Raw genomic sequence first — 23,933 nt, 5'->3', positions numbered from 1 at the left:
GAAGAAAGGAGCTCAGGGGCACTGTAATTCACAAACCTGCAGAGTTATAAATGACAGCTATCGTCCAAAAATATACTGAAGTAAGGCTGCCAAGAGGACTTGAAAGCGGGGCAGAATTGCAGGAAACTGATTTCAGGAGGTAGACTGGAATTGCATTGAAAGCATAGGAAAAGAGGCAGAACGTCCACCATGATGCACTTGGCCAAAAAGGGCATATGCGTTTTTTCCTGAATATATTCAGGAAAAAACGCATACGCCCTTTTTGGCCAACCAAGCAAGCTTGCAAAGGAAATCTGCACTACAATGAAGTCTCACTTGCCCCCGGTCAAAAGGGCCATCTGAAAAAAGTGTAAAATCCAGAAAGGCAGGACAGGCCATGGAGAACTGGGAGCCTTGTTATGCTGATGGGCGGGATGTAAATTGCCAACAGACACTCGGGAGAAGTGTATGGTGTTTCCTGAAACATCTAAAAAACAAAGCAACAGAGCCTAGGGCACTTCCACTTATGGTCCTATAGCTTAGGGAAATTAAAATCAAAAAGACACAGCCACCCCAAAGTTTGGGACGCCTCTGTTTACAAGAACCTCGTTTACCGTACAAGTTCAACATCGTAGAAAGTGAAAAATGGATAAAGAAGTTGTGGTATTTACTTACAAAGCAATATCACTCAGCAATGAAATCTATGTCATCAGGCCCTTAGCAGCACAATGAGTGGATTCAGGTATGATGATTCTAACTGAAATAAGTCACACAGAAAAAGAAACATCATAAGATATCAGTAATACACGGAATGTAAACTTGGCTACACAGGAACTGAATTACAGAACAGAACAGGGTCTCAAATTTAGAAAACCAACTTATGCTTGCTTAAGGGGAAAGGTGAGTTGGGATGCTGCATAAAACCAGAGATTGAAATGAGCACAGATAAAGTTCCTTAAGCCAAATATGGAATAGACAAGAGCTACTCCTTGCTCAACGAAATGGACTAAACACCGCATATTAAACGCCTAAGAATGTACCTGACTAGTAAGTATCTTAAAACCTATGGATTGCTATGTCTCCGAAAGAGAATCAAGCATGTGTACAGGGGCATAAACGCAGCAGTGATAGGATTGGAGAGGTTCGGTGAGCAAATGAAGACCCTTTGAAGTCATATTGCATGGTACCCATTCCACGGGTTTCAACTACCCAGGTTTAAGGTATTCTTCCTTCAGCTAAAACATGCATGTGGAACCCAGAGAATGATCAACCATGTGATCGGGAGACGTGTTCAAATATGTCTCAGTTTTCGTACCCTGGTACTCGGGTGCAACATTCCAGACGCTTTACTAACACCCTCCCGACTTGGAGAGTCAGTCCCTTTAACCTCCTGTTTGGCCCAGTTTGCAATTTCTGCGGAAGATGAACAGGAATAGCGAGAACCAATGAGAGACTAGCTGGAGGTGTCTGGACGGGCAAATTTAACTCTCATTTCCCACCAGGAAGAGGAATTAACCAAAGGCTCAGCGTGCCGTGCCGGAACCAGATTAGGGCCTGAAGCCATCCTGCGGTGTTGCGGCCAGCTCAAAAGAAAGCGAGTTGAAGAAAGGAGCTCAGGGGCACTGTAATTCACAAACCTGCAGAGTTATAAATGACAGCTATCGTCCAAAAATATACTGAAGTAAGGCTGCCAAGAGGACTTGAAAGCGGGGCAGAATTGCAGGAAACCGATTTCAGGAGGTAGACTGGAATTGCATTGAAAGCATAGGAAAAGAGGCAGAACGTCCACCATGATGCACTTGGCCAAAAAGGGCGTATGCGTTTTTTCCTGAATATATTCAGGAAAAAACGCATACGCCCTTTTTGGCCAACCAAGCAAGCTTGCAAAGGAAATCTGCACTACAATGAAGTCTCACTTCCCCCCGGTCAAAAGGGCCATCTGAAAAAAGTGTAAAATCCAGAAAGGCAGGACAGGCCATGGAGAACTGGGAGCCTTGTTATGCTGATGGGCGGGATGTAAATTGCCAACAGACACTCGGGAGAAGTGTATGGTGTTTCCTGAAACATCTAAAAAACAAAGCAACAGAGCCTAGGGCACTTCCACTTATGGTCCTATAGCTTAGGGAAATTAAAATCAAAAAGACACAGCCACCCCAAAGTTTGGGACGCCTCTGTTTACAAGAACCTCGTTTACAGTACAAGTTCAACACCGCAGAAAGTGAAAAATGGATAAAGAAGTTGTGGTATTTACTTACAAAGCAATATCACTCAGCAATGAAATCTATGTCATCAGGCCCTTAGCAGCACAATGAGTGGATTCAGGTATGATGATTCTAACTGAAATAAGTCACACAGAAAAAGAAACATCATAAGATATCAGTAATACACGGAATGTAAACTTGGCTACACAGGAACTGAATTACAGAACAGAACAGGGTCTCAAATTTAGAAAACCAACTTATGCTTGCTTAAGGGGAAAGGTGAGTTGGGGTGCTGCATAAAACCAGAGATTGAAATGAGCACAGATAAAGTTCCTTAAGACAAATATGGAATAGACAAGAGCTACTCCTTGCTCAACGAAATGGACTCAACACCGCATATTAAATGCCTAAGAATGTACCTGACTAGTAAGTATCTTAAAACCTATGGATTGCTATGTCTCCGAAAGAGAATCAAGCATGTGTACAGGGGCATAAACGCAGCAGTGATAGGATTGGAGAGGTTCGGTGAGCAAATGAAGACCCTTTGAAGTCATATTGCATGGTACCCATTCCACGGGTTTCAACTACCCAGGTTTAAGGTATTCTTCCTTCAGCTAAAACATGCATGTGGAACCTAGAGTATGATCAACCATGTGATCGGGAGATGTGTTCAAATATGTCTCAGTTTTCGTACCCTGGTACTCGGGTGCAACATTCCAGACGCTTTACTAACACCCTCCCGACTTGGAGAGTCAGTCCCTTTAACCTCCTGTTTGGTCCAGTTTGCAATTTCTGCGGAAGATGAACAGGAATAGCGAGAACCAATGAGAGACTAGCTGGAGGTGTCTGGACGGGCAAATTTAACTCTCATTTCCCACCAGGAAGAGGAATTAACCAAAGGCTCAGCGTGCCGTGCCGGAACCAGATTAGGGCCTGAAGCCATCCTGCGGTGTTGCGGCCAGCTCAAAAGAAAGCGAGTTGAAGAAAGGAGCTCAGGGGCACTGTAATTCACAAACCTGCAGAGTTATAAATGACAGCTATCGTCCAAAAATATACTGAAGTAAGGCTGCCAAGAGGACTTGAAAGCGGGGCAGAATTGCAGGAAACCGATTTCAGGAGGTAGACTGGAATTGCATTGAAAGCATAGGAAAAGAGGCAGAACGTCCACCATGATGCACTTGGCCAAAAAGGGCGTATGCGTTTTTTCCTGAATATATTCAGGAAAAAACGCATACGCCCTTTTTGGCCAACCAAGCAAGCTTGCAAAGGAAATCTGCACTACAATGAAGTCTCACTTCCCCCCGGTCAAAAGGGCCATCTGAAAAAAGTGTAAAATCCAGAAAGGCAGGACAGGCCATGGAGAACTGGGAGCCTTGTTATGCTGATGGGCGGGATGTAAATTGCCAACAGACACTCGGGAGAAGTGTATGGTGTTTCCTGAAACATCTAAAAAACAAAGCAACAGAGCCTAGGGCACTTCCACTTATGGTCCTATAGCTTAGGGAAATTAAAATCAAAAAGACACAGCCACCCCAAAGTTTGGAACGCCTCTGTTGACAAGAACCTCGTTTACAGTACAAGTTCAACATCGCAGAAAGTGAAAAATGGATAAAGAAGTTGTGGTATTTACTTACAAAGCAATATCACTCAGCAATGAAATCTATGTCATCAGGCCCTTAGCAGCACAATGAGTGGATTCAGGTATGATGATTCTAACTGAAATAAGTCACACAGAAAAAGAAACATCATAAGATATCAGTAATACACGGAATGTAAACTTGGCTACACAGGAACTGAATTACAGAACAGAACAGGGTCTCAAATTTAGAAAACCAACTTATGCTTGCTTAAGGGGAAAGGTGAGTTGGGGTGCTGCATAAAACCAGAGATTGAAATGAGCACAGATAAAGTTCCTTAAGCCAAATATGGAATAGACAAGAGCTACTCCTTGCTCAACGAAATGGACTCAACACCGCATATTAAATGCCTAAGAATGTACCTGACTAGTATCTTAAAACCTATGGATTGCTATGTCTCCGAAAGAGAATCAAGCATGTGTACAGGGGCATAAACGCAGCAGTGATAGGATTGGAGAGGTTCGGTGAGCAAATGAAGACCCTTTGAAGTCATATTGCATGGTACCCATTCCACGGGTTTCAACTACCCAGGTTTAAGGTATTCTTCCTTCAGCTAAAACATGCATGTGGAACCTAGAGTATGATCAACCATGTGATCGGGAGACGTGTTCAAATATGTCTCAGTTTTCGTACCCTGGTACTCGGGTGCAACATTCCAGACGCTTTACTAACACCCTCCCGACTTGGAGAGTCAGTCTCTTTAACCTCCTGTTTGGCCCAGTTTGCAATTTCTGCGGAAGATGAACAGGAATAGCGAGAACCAATGAGAGACTAGCTGGAGGTGTCTGGACGGGCAAATTTAACTCTCATTTCCCACCAGGAAGAGGAATTAACCAAAGGCTCAGCGTGCCGTGCCGGAACCAGATTAGGGCCTGAAGCCATCCTGCGGTGTTGCGGCCAGCTCAAAAGAAAGCGAGTTGAAGAAAGGAGCTCAGGGGCACTGTAATTCACAAACCTGCAGAGTTATAAATGACAGCTATCGTCCAAAAATATACTGAAGTAAGGCTGCCAAGAGGACTTGAAAGCGGGGCAGAATTGCAGGAAACCGATTTCAGGAGGTAGACTGGAATTGCATTGAAAGCATAGGAAAAGAGGCAGAATGTCCACAATGATGCACTTGGCCAAAAAGGGCGTATGCATTTTTTCCTGAATATATTCAGGAAAAAACTCATATGCCCTTTTTGGCCAACCAAGCAAGCTTGCAAAGGAAATCTGCACTACAATGAAGTCTCACTTCCCCCCGGTCAAAACGGCCATCTGAAAAAAGTGTAAAATCCAGAAAGGCAGGACAGGCCATGGAGAACTGGGAGCCTTGTTATGCTGATGGGCGGGATGTAAATTGCCAACAGACACTCGGGAGAAGTGTATGGTGTTTCCTGAAACATCTAAAAAACAAAGCAACAGAGCCTAGGGCACTTCCACTTATGGTCCTATAGCTTAGGGAAATTAAAATCAAAAAGACACAGCCACCCCAAAGTTTGGGACGCCTCTGTTTACAAGAACCTCGTTTACAGTACAAGTTCAACACCGCAGAAAGTGAAAAATGGATAAAGAAGTTGTGGTATTTACTTACAAAGCAATATCACTCTGCAATGAAATCTATGTCATCAGGCCCTTAGCAGCACAATGAGTGGATTCAGGTATGATGATTCTAACTGAAATAAGTCACACAGAAAAAGAAACATCATAAGATATCAGTAATACACGGAATGTAAACTTGGCTACACAGGAACTGAATTACAGAACAGAACAGGGTCTCAAATTTAGAAAACCAACTTATGCTTGCTTAAGGGGAAAGGTGAGTTGGGGTGCTGCATAAAACCAGAGATTGAAATGAGCACAGATAAAGTTCCTTAAGCCAAATATGGAATAGACAAGAGCTACTCCTTGCTCAACGAAATGGACTCAACACCGCATATTAAATGCCTAAGAATGTACCTGACTAGTAAGTATCTTAAAACCTATGGATTGCTATGTCTCCGAAAGAGAATCAAGCATGTGTACAGGGGCATAAACGCAGCAGTGATAGGATTGGAGAGGTTCGGTGAGCAAATGAAGACCCTTTGAAGTCATATTGCATGGTACCCATTCCACGGGTTTCAACTACCCAGGTTTAAGGTATTCTTCCTTCAGCTAAAACATGCATGTGGAACCTAGAGTCTGATCAACCATGTGATCGGGAGACATGTTCAAATATGTCTCAGTTTTCGTACCCTGGTACTCGGGTGCAACATTCCAGACGCTTTACTAACACCCTCCCGACTTGGAGAGTCAGTCCCTTTAACCTCCTGTTTGGTCCAGTTTGCAATTTCTGCGGAAGATGAACAGGAATAGCGAGAACCAATGAGAGACTAGCTGGAGGTGTCTGGACGGGCAAATTTAACTCTCATTTCCCACCAGGAAGAGGAATTAACCAAAGGCTCAGCGTGCCGTGCCGGAACCAGATTAGGGCCTGAAGCCATCCTGCGGTGTTGCGGCCAGCTCAAAAGAAAGCGAGTTGAAGAAAGGAGCTCAGGGGCACTGATAATTCACAAACCTGCAGAGTTATAAATGACAGCTATCGTCCAAAAATATACTGAAGTAAGGCTGCCAAGAGGACTTGAAAGCGGGGCAGAATTGCAGGAAACCGATTTCAGGAGGTAGACTGGAATTGCATTGAAAGCATAGGAAAAGAGGCAGAACGTCCACAATGATGCACTTGGCCAAAAAGGGCGTATGCGTTTTTTCCTGAATATATTCAGGAAAAAACGCATACGCCCTTTTTGGCCAACCAAGCAAGCTTGCAAAGGAAATCTGCACTACAATGAAGTCTCACTTCCCCCCGGTCAAAAGGGCCATCTGAAAAAAGTGTAAAATCCAGAAAGGCAGGACAGGCCATGGAGAACTGGGAGCCTTGTTATGCTGATGGGCGGGATGTAAATTGCCAACAGACACTCGGGAGAAGTGTATGGTGTTTCCTGAAACATCTAAAAAACAAAGCAACAGAGCCTAGGGCACTTCCACTTATGGTCCTATAGCTTAGGGAAATTAAAATCAAAAAGACACAGCCACCCCAAAGTTTGGGACGCCTCTGTTTACAAGAACCTCGTTTACAGTACAAGTTCAACATCGCAGAAAGTGAAAAATGGATAAAGAAGTTGTGGTATTTACTTACAAAGCAATATCACTCAGCAATGAAATCTATGTCATCAGGCCCTTAGCAGCACAATGAGTGGATTCAGGTATGATGATTCTAACTGAAATAAGTCACACAGAAAAAGAAACATCAAAAGATATCAGTAATACACGGAATGTAAACTTGGCTACACAGGAACTGAATTACAGAACAGAACAGGGTCTCAAATTTAGAAAACCAACTTATGCTTGCTTAAGGGGAAAGGTGAGTTGGGGTGCTGCATAAAACCAGAGATTGAAATGAGCACAGATAAAGTTCCTTAAGCCAAATATGGAATAGACAAGAGCTACTCCTTGCTCAACGAAATGGACTCAACACCGCATATTAAACGCCTAAGAATGTACCTGACTAGTAAGTATCTTAAAACCTATGGATTGCTATGTCTCCGAAAGAGAATCAAGCATGTGTACAGGGGCATAAACGCAGCAGTGATAGGATTGGAGAGGTTCGGTGAGCAAATGAAGACCCTTTGAAGTCATATTGCATGGTACCCATTCCACGGGTTTCAACTACCCAGGTTTAAGGTATTCTTCCTTCAGCTAAAACATGCATGTGGAACCTAGAGTATGATCAACCATGTGATCGGGAGACGTGTTCAAATATGTCTCAGTTTTCGTACCCTGGTACTCGGGTGCAACATTCCAGACGCTTTACTAACACCCTCCCGACTTGGAGAGTCAGTCCCTTTAACCTCCTGTTTGGCCCAGTTTGCAATTTCTGCGGAAGATGAACAGGAATAGCGAGAACCAATGAGAGACTAGCTGGAGGTGTCTGGACGGGCAAATTTAACTCTCATTTCCCACCAGGAAGAGGAATTAACCAAAGGCTCAGCGTGCCGTGCCGGAACCAGATTAGGGCCTGAAGCCATCCTGCGGTGTTGCGGCCAGCTCAAAAGAAAGCGAGTTGAAGAAAGGAGCTCAGGGGCACTGTAATTCACAAACCTGCAGAGTTATAAATGACAGCTATCGTCCAAAAATATACTGAAGTAAGGCTGCCAAGAGGACTTGAAAGCGGGGCAGAATTGCAGGAAACCGATTTCAGGAGGTAGACTGGAATTGCATTGAAAGCATAGGAAAAGAGGCAGAACGTCCACAATGATGCACTTGGCCAAAAAGGGCGTATGCGTTTTTTCCTGAATATATTCAGGAAAAAACGCATATGCCCTTTTTGGCCAACCAAGCAAGCTTGCAAAGGAAATCTGCACTACAATGAAGTCTCACTTCCCCCCGGTCAAAAGGGCCATCTGAAAAAAGTGTAAAATCCAGAAAGGCAGGACAGGCCATGGAGAACTGGGAGCCTTGTTATGCTGATGGGCGGGATGTAAATTGCCAACAGACACTCGGGAGAAGTGTATGGTGTTTCCTGAAACATCTAAAAAACAAAGCAACAGAGCCTAGGGCACTTCCACTTATGGTCCTATAGCTTAGGGAAATTAAAATCAAAAAGACACAGCCACCCCAAAGTTTGGGACGCCTCTGTTTACAAGAACCTCGTTTACAGTACAAGTTCAACACCGCAGAAAGTGAAAAATGGATAAAGAAGTTGTGGTATTTACTTACAAAGCAATATCACTCAGCAATGAAATCTATGTCATCAGGCCCTTAGCAGCACAATGAGTGGATTCAGGTATGATGATTCTAACTGAAATAAGTCACACAGAAAAAGAAACATCATAAGATATCAGTAATACACGGAATGTAAACTTGGCTACACAGGAACTGAATTACAGAACAGAACAGGGTCTCAAATTTAGAAAACCAACTTATGCTTGCTTAAGGGGAAAGGTGAGTTGGGGTGCTGCATAAAACCAGAGATTGAAATGAGCACAGATAAAGTTCCTTAAGACAAATATGGAATAGACAAGAGCTACTCCTTGCTCAACGAAATGGACTCAACACCGCATATTAAATGCCTAAGAATGTACCTGACTAGTAAGTATCTTAAAACCTATGGATTGCTATGTCTCCGAAAGAGAATCAAGCATGTGTACAGGGGCATAAACGCAGCAGTGATAGGATTGGAGAGGTTTGGTGAGCAAATGAAGACCCTTTGAAGTCATATTGCATGGTACCCATTCCACGGGTTTCAACTACCCAGGTTTAAGGTATTCTTCCTTCAGCTAAAACATGCATGTGGAACCTAGAGTCTGATCAACCATGTGATCGGGAGACGTGTTCAAATATGTCTCAGTTTTCGTACCCTGGTACTCGGGTGCAACATTCCAGACGCTTTACTAACACCCTCCCGACTTGGAGAGTCAGTCCCTTTAACCTCCTGTTTGGCCCAGTTTGCAATTTCTGCGGAAGATGAACAGGAATAGCGAGAACCAATGAGAGACTAGCTGGAGGTGTCTGGACGGGCAAATTTAACTCTCATTTCCCACCAGGAAGAGGAATTAACCAAAGGCTCAGCGTGCCGTGCCGGAACCAGATTAGGGCCTGAAGCCATCCTGCGGTGTTGCGGCCAGCTCAAAAGAAAGCGAGTTGAAGAAAGGAGCTCAGGGGCACTGTAATTCACAAACCTGCAGAGTTATAAATGACAGCTATCGTCCAAAAATATACTGAAGTAAGGCTGCCAAGAGGACTTGAAAGCGGGGCAGAATTGCAGGAAACCGATTTCAGGAGGTAGACTGGAATTGCATTGAAAGCATAGGAAAAGAGGCAGAACGTCCACAATGATGCACTTGGCCAAAAAGGGCGTATGCGTTTTTTCCTGAATATATTCAGGAAAAAACGCATACGCCCTTTTTGGCCAACCAAGCAAGCTTGCAAAGGAAATCTGCACTACAATGAAGTCTCACTTCCCCCCGGTCAAAAGGGCCATCTGAAAAAAGTGTAAAATCCAGAAAGGCAGGACAGGCCATGGAGAACTGGGAGCCTTGTTATGCTGATGGGCGGGATGTAAATTGCCAACAGACACTCGGGAGAAGTGTATGGTGTTTCCTGAAACATCTAAAAAACAAAGCAACAGAGCCTAGGGCACTTCCACTTATGGTCCTATAGCTTAGGGAAATTAAAATCAAAAAGACACAGCCACCCCAAAGTTTGGGACGCCTCTGTTTACAAGAACCTCGTTTACAGTACAAGTTCAACATCGCAGAAAGTGAAAAATGGATAAAGAAGTTGTGGTATTTACTTACAAAGCAATATCACTCAGCAATGAAATCTATGTCATCAGGCCCTTAGCAGCACAATGAGTGGATTCAGGTATGATGATTCTAACTGAAATAAGTCACACAGAAAAAGAAACATCATAAGATATCAGTAATACACGGAATGTAAACTTGGCTACACAGGAACTGAATTACAGAACAGAACAGGGTCTCAAATTTAGAAAACCAACTTATGCTTGCTTAAGGGGAAAGGTGAGTTGGGGTGCTGCATAAAACCAGAGATTGAAATGAGCACAGATAAAGTTCCTTAAGCCAAATATGGAATAGACAAGAGCTACTCCTTGCTCAACGAAATGGACTCAACACCGCATATTAAACGCCTAAGAATGTACCTGACTAGTAAGTATCTTAAAACCTATGGATTGCTATGTCTCCGAAAGAGAATCAAGCATGTGTACAGGGGCATAAACGCAGCAGTGATAGGATTGGAGAGGTTCGGTGAGCAAATGAAGACCCTTTGAAGTCATATTGCATGGTACCCATTCCACGGGTTTCAACTACCCAGGTTTAAGGTATTCTTCCTTCAGCTAAAACATGCATGTGGAACCTAGAGTATGATCAACCATGTGATCGGGAGACGTGTTCAAATATGTCTCAGTTTTCGTACCCTGGTACTCGGGTGCAACATTCCAGACGCTTTACTAACACCCTCCCGACTTGGAGAGTCAGTCCCTTTAACCTCCTGTTTGGCCCAGTTTGCAATTTCTGCGGAAGATGAACAGGAATAGCGAGAACCAATGAGAGACTAGCTGGAGGTGTCTGGACGGGCAAATTTAACTCTCATTTCCCACCAGGAAGAGGAATTAACCAAAGGCTCAGCGTGCCGTGCCGGAACCAGATTAGGGCCTGAAGCCATCCTGCGGTGTTGCGGCCAGCTCAAAAGAAAGCGAGTTGAAGAAAGGAGCTCAGGGGCACTGTAATTCACAAACCTGCAGAGTTATAAATGACAGCTATCGTCCAAAAATATACTGAAGTAAGGCTGCCAAGAGGACTTGAAAGCGGGGCAGAATTGCAGGAAACCGATTTCAGGAGGTAGACTGGAATTGCATTGAAAGCATAGGAAAAGAGGCAGAACGTCCACAATGATGCACTTGGCCAAAAAGGGCGTATGCGTTTTTTCCTGAATATATTCAGGAAAAAACGCATATGCCCTTTTTGGCCAACCAAGCAAGCTTGCAAAGGAAATCTGCACTACAATGAAGTCTCACTTCCCCCCGGTCAAAAGGGCCATCTGAAAAAAGTGTAAAATCCAGAAAGGCAGGACAGGCCATGGAGAACTGGGAGCCTTGTTATGCTGATGGGCGGGATGTAAATTGCCAACAGACACTCGGGAGAAGTGTATGGTGTTTCCTGAAACATCTAAAAAACAAAGCAACAGAGCCTAGGGCACTTCCACTTATGGTCCTATAGCTTAGGGAAATTAAAATCAAAAAGACACAGCCACCCCAAAGTTTGGGACGCCTCTGTTTACAAGAACCTCGTTTACAGTACAAGTTCAACACCGCAGAAAGTGAAAAATGGATAAAGAAGTTGTGGTATTTACTTACAAAGCAATATCACTCAGCAATGAAATCTATGTCATCAGGCCCTTAGCAGCACAATGAGTGGATTCAGGTATGATGATTCTAACTGAAATAAGTCACACAGAAAAAGAAACATCATAAGATATCAGTAATACACGGAATGTAAACTTGGCTACACAGGAACTGAATTACAGAACAGAACAGGGTCTCAAATTTAGAAAACCAACTTATGCTTGCTTAAGGGGAAAGGTGAGTTGGGGTGCTGCATAAAACCAGAGATTGAAATGAGCACAGATAAAGTTCCTTAAGACAAATATGGAATAGACAAGAGCTACTCCTTGCTCAACGAAATGGACTCAACACCGCATATTAAATGCCTAAGAATGTACCTGACTAGTAAGTATCTTAAAACCTATGGATTGCTATGTCTCCGAAAGAGAATCAAGCATGTGTACAGGGGCATAAACGCAGCAGTGATAGGATTGGAGAGGTTTGGTGAGCAAATGAAGACCCTTTGAAGTCATATTGCATGGTACCCATTCCACGGGTTTCAACTACCCAGGTTTAAGGTATTCTTCCTTCAGCTAAAACATGCATGTGGAACCTAGAGTCTGATCAACCATGTGATCGGGAGACGTGTTCAAATATGTCTCAGTTTTCGTACCCTGGTACTCGGGTGCAACATTCCAGACGCTTTACTAACACCCTCCCGACTTGGAGAGTCAGTCCCTTTAACCTCCTGTTTGGCCCAGTTTGCAATTTCTGCGGAAGATGAACAGGAATAGCGAGAACCAATGAGAGACTAGCTGGAGGTGTCTGGACGGGCAAATTTAACTCTCATTTCCCACCAGGAAGAGGAATTAACCAAAGGCTCAGCGTGCCGTGCCGGAACCAGATTAGGGCCTGAAGCCATCCTGCGGTGTTGCGGCCAGCTCAAAAGAAAGCGAGTTGAAGAAAGGAGCTCAGGGGCACTGTAATTCACAAACCTGCAGAGTTATAAATGACAGCTATCGTCCAAAAATATACTGAAGTAAGGCTGCCAAGAGGACTTGAAAGCGGGGCAGAATTGCAGGAAACCGATTTCAGGAGGTAGACTGGAATTGCATTGAAAGCATAGGAAAAGAGGCAGAACGTCCACAATGATGCACTTGGCCAAAAAGGGCGTATGCGTTTTTTCCTGAATATATTCAGGAAAAAACGCATACGCCCTTTTTGGCCAACCAAGCAAGCTTGCAAAGGAAATCTGCACTACAATGAAGTCTCACTTCCCCCCGGTCAAAAGGGCCATCTGAAAAAAGTGTAAAATCCAGAAAGGCAGGACAGGCCATGGAGAACTGGGAGCCTTGTTATGCTGATGGGCGGGATGTAAATTGCCAACAGACACTCGGGAGAAGTGTATGGTGTTTCCTGAAACATCTAAAAAACAAAGCAACAGAGCCTAGGGCACTTCCACTTATGGTCCTATAGCTTAGGGAAATTAAAATCAAAAAGACACAGCCACCCCAAAGTTTGGGACGCCTCTGTTTACAAGAACCTCGTTTACAGTACAAGTTCAACATCGCAGAAAGTGAAAAATGGATAAAGAAGTTGTGGTATTTACTTACAAAGCAATATCACTCAGCAATGAAATCTATGTCATCAGGCCCTTAGCAGCACAATGAGTGGATTCAGGTATGATGATTCTAACTGAAATAAGTCACACAGAAAAAGAAACATCATAAGATATCAGTAATACACGGAATGTAAACTTGGCTACACAGGAACTGAATTACAGAACAGAACAGGGTCTCAAATTTAGAAAACCAACTTATGCTTGCTTAAGGGGAAAGGTGAGTTGGGGTGCTGCATAAAACCAGAGATTGAAATGAGCACAGATAAAGTTCCTTAAGCCAAATATGGAATAGACAAGAGCTACTCCTTGCTCAACGAAATGGACTCAACACCGCATATTAAATGCCTAAGAATGTACCTGACTAGTAAGTATCTTAAAACCTATGGATTGCTATGTCTCCGAAAGAGAATCAAGCATGTGTACAGGGGCATAAACGCAGCAGTGATAGGATTGGAGAGGTTCGGTGAGCAAATGAAGACCCTTTGAAGTCATATTGCATGGTACCCATTCCACGGGTTTCAACTACCCAGGTTTAAGGTATTCTTCCTTCAGCTCAAACATGCATGTGGAACCTAGAGTATGATCAACCATGTGATCGGGAGACGTGTTCAAATATGTCTCAGTTTTCGTACCCTGGTACTCGGGTGCAACATTCCAGACGCTTTACTAACACCCTCCCGACTTGGAGAGTCAGTCTCTTTAACCTCCTGTTTGGCCCAGTTTGCAATTTCTGCGGAAGATGAACAGGAATAGCGAGAACCAATGAGAGACTAGCTGGAGGTGTCTGGACGGGCAAATTTAACTCTCATTTCCCACCAGGAAGAGGAATTAACCAAAGGCTCAGCGTGCCGTGCCGGAACCAGATTAGGGCCTGAAGCCATCCTGCGGTGTTGCGGCCAGCTCAAAAGAAAGCGAGTTGAAGAAAGGAGCTCAGGGGCACTGTAATTCACAAACCTGCAGAGTTATAAATGACAGCTATCGTCCAAAAATATACTGAAGTAAGGCTGCCAAGAGGACTTGAAAGCGGGGCAGAATTGCAGGAAACCGATTTCAGGAGGCACACTGGAATTGCATTGAAAGCATAGGAAAAGAGGCAGAACGTCCACAATGATGCACTTGGCCAAAAAGGGCGTATGCGTTTTTTCCTGAATATATTCAGGAAAAAACGCATATGCCCTTTTTGGCCAACCAAGCAAGCTTGCAAAGGAAATCTGCACTACAATGAAGTCTCACTTCCCCCCGGTCAAAAGGGCCATCTGAAAAAAGTGTAAAATCCAGAAAGGCAGGACAGGCCATGGAGAACTGGGAGCCTTGTTATGCTGATGGGTGGGATGTAAATTGCCAACAGACACTCGGGAGAAGTGTATGGTGTTTCCTGAAACATCTAAAAAACAAAGCAACAGAGCCTAGGGCACTTCCACTTATGGTCCTATAGCTTAGGGAAATTAAAATCAAAAAGACACAGCCACCCCAAAGTTTGGGACGCCTCTGTTTACAAGAACCTCGTTTACAGTACAAGTTCAACACCGCGGAAAGTGAAAAATGGATAAAGAAGTTGTGGTATTTACTTACAAAGCAATATCACTCAGCAATGAAATCTATGTCATCAGGCCCTTAGCAGCACAATGAGTGGATTCAGGTATGATGATTCTAACTGAAATAAGTCACACAGAAAAAGAAACATCATAAGATATCAGTAATACACGGAATGTAAACTTGGCTACACAGGAACTGAATTACAGAACAGAACAGGGTCTCAAATTTAGAAAACCAACTTATGCTTGCATAAGGGGAAAGGTGAGTTGGGGTGCTGCATAAAACCAGAGATTGAAATGAGCACAGATAAACTTCCTTAAGCCAAATATGGAATAGACAAGAGCTACTCCTTGCTCAACGAAATGGACTCAACACTGCATATTAAACGCCTAAGAATGTAACTGACTAGTAAGTATCTTAAAACCTATGGATTGCTATGTCTCCGAAAGAGAATCAAGCATGTGTACAGGGGCATAAATGCAGCAGTGATAGGATTGGAGAGGTTCGGTGAGCAAATGAAGACCCTTTGAAGTCATATTGCATGGTACCCATTCCATGGGTTTCAACTACCCAGGTTTAAGGTATTCTTCCTTCAGCTAAAACATGCATGTGGAACCTAGAGTATGATCAACCATGTGATCGGGAGACGTGTTCAAATATGTCTCAGTTTTCATACCCTGGTACTCGGGTGCAACATTCCAGATGCTTTACTAACACTCTCCCGACTTTGAGAGTCAGTCCCTTTAACCTCCTGTTTGGCCCAGTTTGCAATTTCTGCGGAAGATGAACAGGAATAGCGAGAACCAATGAGAGACTAGCTGGAGGTGTCTGGACGGGCAAATTTAACTCTCATTTCCCACCAGGGAGAGGAATTAACCAAAGGCTCAGTGTGCCGTGCCGGAACAAGTTTAGGGCCTGAAGCCATCTTGCGGTGTTGCGGCCAGGTCACAAGAAAGCGAGTTGAAGAAAGGAGCTCAGGGGCAGTGTAATTCACAAACCTGCAGAGTTATAAATGACAGCTATCGTCCAAAAATATACTGAAGTAAGGCTGCCAAGAGGACTTGAAAGCGGGGCAGAATTGCAGGAAACCGATTTCAGGAGGTAGACTGGAATTGCATTGAAAGCATAGGAAACGAGGCAGAATGTCCACAATGATGCACTTGGCCAAAAAGTGCATATGCGTTTTTTCCTGAATATATTCAGGAAAAAACGCATAAGCCCTTTTTGGCCAACCAAGCAAGCTTGCAAAGGAAATCTGCACTACAATGAAGTCTCACTTCCCCCCGGTCAAAAGGGCCATCTGAAAAAAGTGTAAAATCCAGAAAGGCAGGACAGGTCATGGAGAACTGGGAGCCTTGTTATGCTGATGGGCGGGATGTAAATTGCCAACAGACACTCGGGAGAAGTGTATGGTGTTTCCTGAAACATCTAAAAAACAAAGCAACAGAGCCTAGGGCACTTCCACTTATGGTCCTATAGCTTAGGGAAATTAAAATCAAAAAGACACAGCCACCCCAAAGTTTGGGACGCCTCTGTTTACAAGAACCTCGTTTACCGTACAAGTTCAATATCACAGAAAGTGAAAAATGGATAAAGAACTTGTGGTACTTACGTACAATGCAGTATCACTCAGCAATGAAATCTATGTCATCAGGCCCGTAGCAGCATAATGAGTGGATTCAGGTACGATGATTCTAACTGAAATAAGTCACACAGAAAAAGAAACATCATAAGATATCACTAATACATGGAATGTAAACTTGGCTACACAGGAACTGAATTCCAAAACAGAACAGGGTCTCAAATTTAGAAAACCTACTTATGCTTGCTTAAGGGGAAAGGTGAGTTGGGGTGCTGCATAAAACCAGAGATTGAAATGAGCACAGATAAAGTTCCTTAAGCCAAATATGGAATAGACAAGAGCTACTCCTTGCTCAACGAAATGGACTCAACACCGCATATTAAACGCCTAAGAATGTACCTGACTACTAAGTATCTTAAAACCTATGGATTGCTATGTCTCCAAAAGAGAATCAAGCGTGTGTACAGGGGCATAAACGCAGCAGTGATAGGATTGGAGAGGTTCGGTGAGCAAATGAAGACCCTTTGAAGTCATATTGCATGGTACCCATTACACGGGTCTCAACTCTCCAGGTTTAAGGGATTCTTCCTTCAGCTAAAACATGCATGTGGAACCCAGAGTATGATCAACCGTGTGAACGGGAGACGTGTTCATATATGTCTCAGTTTTCCTCCCCTGGTACTCGGGTGCAACATTCCAGACGCTTTACTAACACTCTCCCCACTTGGAGAGTCAGCGCCTTTAACCTCCTGTTTGGCCCAGTTTGCAATTTCTGCGGAAGATGAACAGGAATAGCGAGAACCAATGAGAGACTAGCTGGAGGTGTCTGGACGGGCAAATTTAACTCTCATTTCCCACCAGGAAGAGGAAATAACCAAAGGCTCAGCGTGCCGTGCCGGAACCAGATTAGGGCCTGAAGCCATCCTGCGGTGTTGCGGCCAGGTCACAAGAAAGCGAGTTGAAGAAAGGAGTTCAGGGGCACTGTAATTCACAAACCTGCAGAGTTATAAATGACAGCTATCGTCCAAAAATATACTGAAGTAAGGCTGCCAAGAGGACTTGAAAGCGGGGCAGAATTGCAGGAAACCGATTTCAGGAGGTAGACTGGAATTGCATTGAAAGCATAGGAAAAGAGGCAGAACGTCCACAATGATGCACTTGGCCGAAAAGGGCGTATGCGTTTTTTCCTGAATATATTCAGGAAAAAACGCATTCGCCCTTTTTGGCCAACCAAGCAAGCTTGCAAAGGAAATCTGCACTATAATGAAGTCTCACTTCCCCCCGGTCAAAAGGGCCATCTGAAAAAAGTGTAAAATCCAGAAAGGCAGGACAGGCCATGGAGAACTGGGAGCCTTGTTATGCTGATGGGCGGGATGTAAATTGCCAACAGCCACTCGGGAGAAGTGTATGGTGTTTCCTGAAACATCTAAAAAACAAAGCAACAGAGCCTAGGGCACTTCCACTTATGGTCCTATAGCTTAGGGAAATTAAAATCAAAAAGACACAGCCACCCCAAAGTTTGGGACGCCTCTGTTTACAAGAACCTCATTTACCGTACAAGTTCAATATCACAGAAAGTGAAAAATGGATAAAGAACTTGTGGTACTTATGTACAATGCAGTATCACTCAGCAATGAAATCTATGTCATCAGGCCCGTAGCAGCATAATGAGTGGATTCAGGTACGATGATTCTAACTGAAATAAGTCACACAGAAAAAGAAACATCATAAAATATCAGTAATACACGGAATGTAAACTTGGCTACACAGGAACTGAATTACAGAACAGAACAGGGTCTCAAATTTAGAAAACCAACTTATGCTTGCTTAAGGGGAAAGGTGAGTTGGGGTGCTGCATAAAACCAGAGATTGAAATGAGCACAGATAAAGTTCCTTAAGCCAAATATGGAATAGACAAGAGCTACTCCTTGCTCAACGAAATGGACTCAACACCGCATATTAAATGCCTAAGAATGTACCTGACTAGTAAGTATCTTAAAACCTATGGATTGCTATGTCTCCAAAAGGGAATCAAGCGTGTGTACAGGGGCATAAATGCAGCAATGATAGGATTGGAGAGGTTCGGTGAGCAAATGAAGACCCTTTGAAGTCATATTGCATGGTACCCATTACACGGGTCTCAACTCTCCAGGTTTAAGGTATTCTTCCTTCAGCTAAAACATGCATGTGGAACCCAGAATATGATCAACCGTGTGAACGGGAGACGTGTTCAAATATGTCTCAGTTTTCGTACCCTGGTACTCGGGTGCAACATTCCAGACGCTTTACTAACACCCTCCCGACTTGGAGAGTCAGTCCCTTCAACCTCCTGTTTGGCCCAGTTTGCAATTTCTGCGGAAGATGAACAGGAATAGCGAGAACCAATGAGAGACTAGCTGGAGGTGTCTGGATGGGCAAATTTAACTCTCATTTCCCACCAGGAAGAGGAATTAACCAAAGGCTCAGCGTGCCGTGCCGGAACCAGATTAGGGCCTGAAGCCATCCTGCGGTGTTGCGGCCAGCTCAAAAGAAAGCGAGTTGAAGAAAGGAGCTCAGGGGCACTGTAATTCACAAACCTGCAGAGTTATAAATGACAGCTATCGTCCAAAAATATACTGAAGTAAGGCTGCCAAGAGGACTTGAAAGCGGGGCAGAATTGCAGGAAACCGATTTCAGGAGGTAGACTGGAATTGCATTGAAAGCATAGGAAAAGAGGCAGAACGTCCACAATGATGCACTTGGCCAAAAAGGGCGTATGCGTTTTTTCCTGAATATATTCAGGAAAAAACGCATACGCCCTTTTTGGCCAACCAAGCAAGCTTGCAAAGGAAATCTGCACTACAATGAAGTCTCACTTCCCCCCGGTCAAAAGGGCCATCTGAAAAAAGTGTAAAATCCAGAAAGGCAGGACAGGCCATGGAGAACTGGGAGCCTTGTTATGCTGATGGGCGGGATGTAAATTGCCAACAGACACTCGGGAGAAGTGTATGGTGTTTCCTGAAACATCTAAAAAACAAAGCAACAGAGCCTAGGGCACTTCCACTTATGGTCCTATAGATTAGGGAAATTAAAATCAAAAAGACACAGCCACCCCAAAGTTTGGGACGCCTCTGTTTACAAGAACCTCGTTTACAGTACAAGTTCAACATCGCAGAAAGTGAAAAATGGATAAAGAAGTTGTGGTATTTACTTACAAAGCAATATCACTCTGCAATGATATCTATGTCATCAGGCCCTGAGCAGCACAATGAGTGGATTCAGGTATGATGATTCTAACTGAAATAAGTCACACAGAAAAAGAAACATCATAAGATATCAGTAATACACGGAATGTAAACTTGGCTACACAGGAACTGAATTACAGAACAGAACAGGGTCTCAAATTTAGAAAACCAACTTATGCTTGCTTAAGGGGAAAGGTGAGTTGGGGTGCTGCATAAAACCAGAGATTGAAATGAGCACAGATAAAGTTCCTTAAGCCAAATATGGAATAGACAAGAGCTACTCCTTGCTCAACGAAATGGACTCAACACCGCATATTAAACGCCTAAGAATGTACCTGACTAGTAAGTATCTTAAAACCTATGGATTGCTATGTCTCTGAAAGAGAATCAAGCATGTGTCCAGGGGCAAAAACGCAGCAGTGATAGGATTGGAGAGGTTCGGTGAGCAAATGAAGACCCTTTGAAGTCATATTGCATGGTACCCATTCCACGGGTTTCAACTACCCAGGTTTAAGGTATTCTTCCTTCAGCTAAAACATGCATGTGGAACCTAGAGTCTGATCAACCATGTGATCGGGAGACGTGTTCAAATATGTCTCAGTTTTCGTACCCTGGTACTCGGGTGCAACATTCCAGACGCTTTACTAACACCCTCCCGACTTGGAGAGTCAGTCCCTTTAACCTCCTGTTTGGCCCAGTTTGCAATTTCTGCGGAAGATGAACAGGAATAGCGAGAACCAATGAGAGACTAGCTGGAGGTGTCTGGACGGGCAAATTTAACTCTCATTTCCCACCAGGAAGAGGAATTAACCAAAGGCTCAGCGTGCCGTGCCGGAACCAGATTAGGGCCTGAAGCCATCCTGCGGTGTTGCGGCCAGCTCAAAAGAAAGCGAGTTGAAGAAAGGAGCTCAGGGGCACTGTAATTCACAAACCTGCAGAGTTATAAATGACAGCTATCGTCCAAAAATATACTGAAGTAAGGCTGCCAAGAGGACTTGAAAGCGGGGCAGAATTGCAGGAAACCGATTTCAGGAGGTAGACTGGAATTGCATTGAAAGCATAGGAAAAGAGGCAGAACGTCCACAATGATGCACTTGGCCAAAAAGGGCGTATGCGTTTTTTCCTGAATATATTCAGGAAAAAACGCATACGCCCTTTTTGGCCAACCAAGCAAGCTTGCAAAGGAAATCTGCACTACAATGAAGTCTCACTTCCCCCCGGTCAAAAGGGCCATCTGAAAAAAGTGTAAAATCCAGAAAGGCAGGACAGGCCATGGAGAACTGGGAGCCTTGTTATGCTGATGGGCGGGATGTAAATTGCCAACAGACACTCGGGAGAAGTGTATGGTGTTTCCTGAAACATCTAAAAAACAAAGCAACAGAGCGTAGGGCACTTTCACTTATGGTCCTATAGCTTAGGGAAATTAAAATCAAAAAGACACAGCCACCCCAAACATTGGGACGCCTCTGTTTACAAGAACCTCGTTTACAGTACAAGTTCAACATCGCAGAAAGTGAAAAATGGATAAAGAAGTTGTGGTATTTACTTACAAAGCAATATCACTCAGCAATGAAATCTATGTCATCAGGCCCTTAGCAGCACAATGAGTGGATTCAGGTATGATGATTCTAACTGAAATAAGTCACACAGAAAAAGAAACATCATAAGATATCAGTAATACACGGAATGTAAACTTGGCTACACAGGAACTGAATTACAGTACAGAACAGGGTCTCAAATTTAGAAAACCAACTTATGCTTGCTTAAGGGTAAAGGTGACTTGGGGTGCTGCATAAAACCAGAGATTGAAATGAGCACAGATAAAGTTCCTTAAGCCAAATATGGAATAGACAAGAGCTACTCCTTGCTCAAAGAAATGGACTCAACACCGCATATTAAACGCCTAAGAATGTACCTGACTAGTAAGTATCTTAAAACCTATGGATTGCTATGTCTCCGAAAGAGAATCAAGCATGTGTACAGGGGCATAAACGCAGCAGTGATAGGATTGGAGAGGTTCGGTGAGCAAATGAAGACCCTTTGAAGTCATATTGCATGGTACCCATTCCACGGGTTTCAACTACCCAGGTTTAAGGTATTCTTCCTTCAGCTAAAACATGCATGTGGAACCTAGAGTCTGATCAACCATGTGATCGGGAGACGTGTTCAAATATGTCTCAGTTTTCGTACCCTGGTACTCGGGTGCAACATTCCAGACGCTTTACTAACACCCTCCCGACTTGGAGAGTCAGTCCCTTTAACCTCCTGTTTGGCCCAGTTTGCAATTTCTGCGGAAGATGAACAGGAATAGTGAGAACCAATGAGAGACTAGCTGGAGGTGTCTGGACGGGCAAATTTAACTCTCATTTCTCACCAGGAAGAGGAATTAACCAAAGGCTCAGCGTGCCGTGCCGGAACCAGATTAGGGCCTGAAGCCATCCTGCGGTGTTGCGGCCAGCTCAAAAGAAAGCGAGTTGAAGAAAGGAGCTCAGGGGCACTGTAATTCACAAACCTGCAGAGTTATAAATGACAGCTATCGTCCAAAAATATACTGAAGTAAGGCTGCCAAGAGGACTTGAAAGCGGGGCAGAATTGCAGGAAACCGATTTCAGGAGGTAGACTGGAATTGCATTGAAAGCATAGGAAAAGAGGCAGAACGTCAACAATGATGCACTTGGCCAAAAAGGGCGTATGCGTTTTTTCCTGAATATATTCAGGAAAAAACGCATACGCCCTTTTTGGCCAACCAAGCAAGCTTGCAAAGGAAATCTGCACTACAATGAAGTCTCACTTCCCCCCGGTCAAAAGGGCCATCTGAAAAAAGTGTAAAATCCAGAAAGGCAGGACAGGCCATGGAGAACTGGGAGCCTTGTTATGCTGATGGGCGGGATGTAAATTGCCAACAGCCACTCGGGAGAAGTGTATGGTGTTTCCTGAAACATCTAAAAAACAAAGCAACAGAGCCTAGGGCACTTCCACTTATGGTCCTATAGCTTAGGGAAATTAAAATCAAAAAGACACAGCCACCCCAAAGTTTGGGACGCCTCTGTTTACAAGAACCTCATTTACCGTACAAGTTCAATATCACAGAAAGTGAAAAATGGATAAAGAACTTGTGGTACTTATGTACAATGCAGTATCACTCAGCAATGAAATCTATGTCATCAGGCCCGTAGCAGCATAATGAGTGGATTCAGGTACGATGATTCTAACTGAAATAAGTCACACAGAAAAAGAAACATCATAAGATATCAGTAATACACGGAATGTAAACTTGGCTACACAGGAACTGAATTACAGAACAGAACAGGGTCTCAAATTTAGAAAACCAACTTATGCTTGCTTAAGGGTAAAGGTGAGTTGGGGTGCTGCATAAAACCAGAGATTGAAATGAGCACAGATAAAGTTCCTTAAGCCAAATATGGAATAGACAAGAGCTACTCCTTGCTCAACGAAATGGACTCAACACCGCATATTAAATGCCTAAGAATGTACCTGACTAGTAAGTATCTTAAAACCTATGGATTGCTATGTCTCCAAAAGGGAATCAAGCGTGTGTACAGGGGCATAAATGCAGCAATGATAGGATTGGAGAGGTTCGGTGAGCAAATGAAGACCCTTTGAAGTCATATTGCATGGTACCCATTACACGGGTCTCAACTCTCCAGGTTTAAGGTATTCTTCCTTCAGCTAAAACATGCATGTGGAACCCAGAGTATGATCAACCGTGTGAACGGGAGACGTGTTCAAATATGTCTCAGTTTTCCTCCCCTGGTACTCGGGTGCAACATTCCAGACGCTTTACTAACACCCTCCCGACTTGGAGAGTCAGTCCCTTCAACCTCCTGTTTGGCCCAGTTTGCAATTTCTGCGGAAGATGAACAGGAATAGCGAGAACCAATGAGAGACTAGCTGGAGGTGTATGGACAGGCAAATTTAACTCTCATTTCCCACCAGGAAGAGGAATTAACCAAAGGCTCAGCGTGCCGTGCCGGAACCAGATTAGGGCCTGAAGCCATCCTGCGGTGTTGCGGCCAGCTCAAAAGAAAGCGAGTTGAAGAAAGGAGCTCAGGGGCACTGTAATTCACAAACCTGCAGAGTTATAAATGACAGCTATCGTCCAAAAATATACTGAAGTAAGGCTGCCAAGAGGACTTGAAAGCGGGGCAGAATTGCAAGAAACCGATTTCAGGAGGTAGACTGGAATTGCATTGAAAGCATAGGAAAAGAGGCAGAACGTCCACAATGATGCACTTGGCCAAAAAGGGCGTATGCGTTTTTTCCTGAATATA

The sequence above is a fragment of the Pseudorca crassidens genome, unplaced genomic scaffold (assembly GCF_039906515.1).
Source record: "Pseudorca crassidens isolate mPseCra1 unplaced genomic scaffold, mPseCra1.hap1 Scaffold_48, whole genome shotgun sequence".
Lineage (NCBI taxonomy): Eukaryota > Metazoa > Chordata > Mammalia > Artiodactyla > Delphinidae > Pseudorca > Pseudorca crassidens.
Note: the sequence above shows the minus strand (reverse complement) of the source record.